The sequence below is a fragment of the Miscanthus floridulus genome, unplaced genomic scaffold (genome assembly GCF_019320115.1).
Source record: "Miscanthus floridulus cultivar M001 unplaced genomic scaffold, ASM1932011v1 os_2472_1_2, whole genome shotgun sequence".
In the NCBI taxonomy this organism is placed as follows: Eukaryota; Viridiplantae; Streptophyta; class Magnoliopsida; order Poales; family Poaceae; genus Miscanthus; species Miscanthus floridulus.
Window position 1 is genome coordinate 5,027 of NW_027098317.1, and position 5,076 is coordinate 10,102.

The following is a 5,076-nucleotide window of genomic DNA, read 5'->3' on the forward strand; positions in this document are numbered from 1 at the left end:
AAGACAACCATATAAGACAAAGCTTAACACCTAAATTTGAAGCCATGGCTAACAGGACTCTCCGTGAATTCTCTGCTCCAACTACTGCCAACATCCATACTAGATCAACAGTCAATGTTGGAGATAATGGATTTGAGCTTAAGTCAGCTCTCATCAACATGGTCCAACACATCATGTTTTGTGGGAAGGCACGTGAAGATGCGAGTGCACATATCCAACACTTTCTGAAGATCTGTAGCACTTTCACCATCAAAGGAGTAACCTAAGATGCCACATTACTTCGCCTCTTCCTATTCTCACACTTAGGGAAGGCCAAGCAATGGTTCTATGCCAATAAGGATAGAAATACTACATGGGATAATTGCTCCACTGCTTTTCTAGCAAAGTTCTTTTCCACAGGCAAGACCAATGCTCTACGTGGAAGAATCTCAAGCTTTCAGCAACAACATGATAAATCTGTCCCTGAGGCATGGGAACATTTTCAAGATTACATTATGGAATATCCTCATCATGGGATGGAGAATTGACTACTCATGCAGACTTTCTACCATGGGTTGACTAATAGTACCCATGAAACCATGGATGCTACTGATGGAGGTGCATTCATGTCACTTCGCCATACCAGACACAACAGCTCTTATGGAGAAGATGGCCTCCAATCAAGGTTAAAATGAACAATGTTTTCAAACCTATAAGAGGGGTGGATGTATGCATCAACTCAAGGAGGTAGACATGATATCTGCCAAGATGTACCACTGATGAAGAAGCTTGAAGACCGGGCCAATGAGAAGCAAGAAGTCATGCATATTCATGATTCTCGCATGACAAGTGAAGTATGTGGAAACACTGGGCATTCAGAGAACTGCCCTGAGACCCATGAGGATGTGAACTTTGTCAATAACAACAACTACTTTCATCCTCAGCAGAATCAAGGAAGGAACCAGCAACAAAGACCAAACTACCAAGGTAAATATCAAGGTAATAATTTTAACAATTTCAATCAACCATCCTTATGAGAATTAATTGCTAGGCAATCCAAACTTATGGAGGGATTACCTAGAAAGGTAGCTACCAATGATAAAATTCTAGAGAACATAAATAATAAAATGGATAACTTTGCTTCTGCCATTAAGAACCAACATAGCTTTAATAAAATGATAGAATCACAAATAGCTCAGCTGGCTACTGTTGTTCCTTCGTCCGACAAAGGTAAGATTCTAGGGCAATCGAAAGATCTAGAAATTGCAAATCTTGTCGATATTCACAATACAGCATACTACTGTATACAACCATCGATGAGAAGGTGGAATAAACTATACCTTGCCAGAAAAGAAGAGTGATCTAGGAAGACATGTCATCCCCATCGCCATTGGACCTCATATTTTCCAAGAAGCTATCTGTGATTTCAGGGCAAGTGTCAACATCATACCTAAGGTATTATGATCAAATTAATGGAGATACTTTGTTGTACACAAATATGCGTTTGTAGCTTGCAGATCAGTCACTCTGCTACCCCAAGGGAGTTCTTGAAGATGCCATTATTCGAGTGGGACAATCTTATGTTCATGCAGACTTTGTGGTTCTAGAAACAGGTGGAGATATAAGGGCACCCATTATTTTAGGCCGACCTTTCCTAAGCACTACTAAAGCCATCATCTACACGGACAGTGCCAAGATATGCTTCACAATCAAGGATGGAAAGGAGAAGTTTTCTTTCAAGAACCGCATCCTGCAATCTCTTGGATATCAATAAATGTCGTACCTGCCCGAAGAGACAATAGTGACCAAGAAGAAGAATAACAGGAGAAGGAGGAAGAACAAGGCCAAGCAGCCTTAAGAAGAATCGGTCAACATTATCAACATGCTTCGATCAGAGTACGACCACCTCCTTGCTTCACCATTACTTGCTAAGAAGGATGACCCAGGCATACCAATGATCAAGTGTACCATTCAATAAAGAATCTTCCACAAGACCTTCTGTGACATTGGGTCAGGTGTCAACATAATGCCCAAGGTAACGTATGAATACTTATTTGACGATGAACCTTTGTTCCCTACATATATCTAATTGCAGATGGTGGACCAATCAATTAGATTTTCAAAGGAAATAGCAAAAGATGTTATGGTAAGGATACATGATCACTATGCCCTTACCAACTTCATGGTTCTAGACATGGGAGAAGAAGAAGATACACCCATCATTCTTGGAAGATCGTTCCTCAACACTACCAACACGATCATCTATGTTAGATCTGGAACAAATCCACTTCTAATTCCCTACAGAAAAGGTACGCTGTTATTTCAATAGTTATATCACTTATGAGCAGCCGAAGAAGTCCCGCTCTAGGAGAAGACGTCGATCATCCCGAAACCAAAAGAATCAATCCCAAAGAAAAGTTGGGAGGAATGTGAGGAACCTAAAGAAGTTGTAAAAAATGAACCCGCTCCACCAAAGTCAAGTCCACAGACCAAACAGGTATGGAAAGAAAAGGTAACATCACCACCACAGTCATAAGAGGTGCAACCATCAAGGTCACCATCCCCGGGACCGACTAATGCACACAAGGAATAAACAAGATAGGAAAAAAGTCCTATCCAGAGGACTTAAAAATCCACACCTTGGCCAGTGAGGTAACATCGGTAGTTATCCATATTTACTTTTTAATATTGCATGAATTATTTTTCACTTTTAGCATATTTACTCTTCTGCATTAGTAGAAAGAAAATAAAAATTACATTATTGCATCATTAAAGCCTAAAGCCCCATGTTAATAAATCTATGGTGTGTAAAAGCCCGTAGGAATATTCACTGTGGTGGCATAAAAATAAAAATAACATACATAAATATTTTTTGCATTATATAAATAAGAAAATCCAAAAATATTAAATAGACATCCTACTAGGACTTTGCCAATTAGAAAATCTGTCTAAACCTCCAAGGACAACAAATCTCTGAATGGCTGACCGCTAACCCCTTATCCCAATCTCGAAATGTCAATGGGAAATTCCCCGTCGGGGGTTACTGCCCCATCCCCGTCCCCGCGGGGGCAAATTTCCCCCAGTCCCCGTCCCCAGTGAAGACTAATGGGGAGCACTTCTTCCCCATCCCCGTCCCCGCTCGGAGATTTAATCCCTGTGGGGATCCCCATCCCTGCATCACCCCCTCCTCCTCCTCGCTCGCCCGCGCTAGTCCCCTCCCACTAGTCCCACATGGTCTCTCCCTCCTTCGGTGGCCCTCCCTCTCCCTTCAACCACGCCGGCGAGTTGACGACCCTCCTCACTCCCACCATGGCGGCACCCCTCCTCCCTCTCCCTCCAACCACGGCGGCATGGCTTGACCATGGCCCCAGCGGCAGATCCGGCCCCCACCTCATCCCCTGGCGGTAGATCTGGCCCCCACCTCGTCCCCGGTGGTGGATCCAGCCCCCACCTCGTCCCTAGCGGCGGATCCGGCATCCTCCTCCCTGGCATAGGTGGATCTGGTGGTGGAGACCATAGCACGCCATAGTTCCACCTCGGCTGCCATGCTCGCCTCTGCCTGTGCTCGCCGAAGCTGCCTCTACGCCGGGTCTATGGTAGCACTGCTACAGGTAGCAAGGGAGCGGCAAGCCGACAAGCGACTAGTTGCAGCTGGGAGTAGGAGTCGGGAGGAGATTGCGGTGGCTACAGCTGGAGGTGAGCGTGCGACTGTGTGAGAGCTAGAGCAGCACGAGAGCGGCTGTTTGCGTCTGTGGCTGGAGGACGAGATCATGGGTGGTCATCGGATGGGGAATTGGGGATCAAGGAATTAGGGTTGTGTTATATACCTCCACGAGATTTACTGGGCCTTTACATGGGCTGCCTGCTGCGTGCTTCATAAATCTTTGCTGAGGCGGGTTGACAGGGATCGAGGGTCAGGGACCAAGCAACCATCCCCATCCCCTCCATCCCTGACGGGGACAACATTACTACCAAATCCTTCCCCGTGGGGATTAATTTCCCCCCATCCCCATCCCCTAATGGAAGAATTCCTCGTGGGGAATCAAGGATCGGGTCCCCGTTGACATCTTTATCCTAATCTGTGCCACGAGTTTTAGTGCTCTTGTTGGAGTATTTTATAGAATGATCAAGAGTAAAGCCATCCATCCGAAGTACATTTTCCCGAACTATCGCTACACCCGCTACACGAGGAACACAACTTCTGGACGGATAAGAAAGACTTCTGCTAGTAGACTCACTCTAAGAAAGACCACGACAACATCTAGCTTGGGGGAGGAGCACCCCCATGTATCTAGCTAAGTATTTCTTTTGGTTCTATTATTTTTGAGTTTGCTTCATATTTGCTAAAGAAATAAAAAGCTGCACAACAAATTAAAGCAAAATAAAAATTTATCTTTGCTAGTTATATATATATATATTAAAGGTGTGATATTAAATTATGAAAAATAAAATAAAAAGTGTGATCTAGTTTTTTGTTTTTAAGAGCTGAATAAATAAATGGGCTCTGAGGATAATCTCTTTAATAGAAATGATAAATAGTTGCTCTGTCGTAATTTCTTTCAAGTATCTAGTTTTCAGCCTTGAATTCTCTCGAGTTTTGGATACGACTGTTTTGATATAAGAATTTACTCTAAACTTGAAACTTATGAGTAGCATATGCTTAATCTAAGTCTAGGTAATTGACTGATGTGATATGAGAAGGTCGGAGTTGATGTTTATCTTGTTTCAAGTGACGCTAAAATTCTTGAGATTTATCTTTAAAAAAATATGAAAATCCTACATAATGAGCTCCTATATGACAAAGCTGGAATTCCTACCAGAGCCATATATGATATTTAGATTAGTGAAACTTCCACTCATATATATGTTGCTTGCATTGCATTGAGTTTAGTCAAGCTTTGTTGATCCTTATGGGAGGTTTGTCATGCTCTTAAAATCAAGATCACGTACACACCACCCAAATATGCACTACTCCTATACTGGGGGTAGGCGCAATAACATACCATTTCATCTAGATCCACCCAAAAATATTTTATTCCTACACTTGAAGTAACACACCAAAAATATTCTTGATAGAAATTTCCACCAAATAAATGC

The 5,076-nt window shown here is 42.9% G+C and overlaps 1 non-coding gene across 1 annotated transcript; it reads right to left on the reverse strand.

Annotated features, from left to right (window-relative positions):
• Nucleotides 1-408: 408 nt before the first annotated feature.
• On the reverse strand, nt 409-517 carry LOC136534999 (small nucleolar RNA R71). The gene has a single exon (XR_010778899.1). It is a non-coding gene; the product is annotated as a small nucleolar RNA R71 (small nucleolar RNA).
• Between the last annotated feature and the right edge of the window lie 4,559 nt (nt 518-5,076).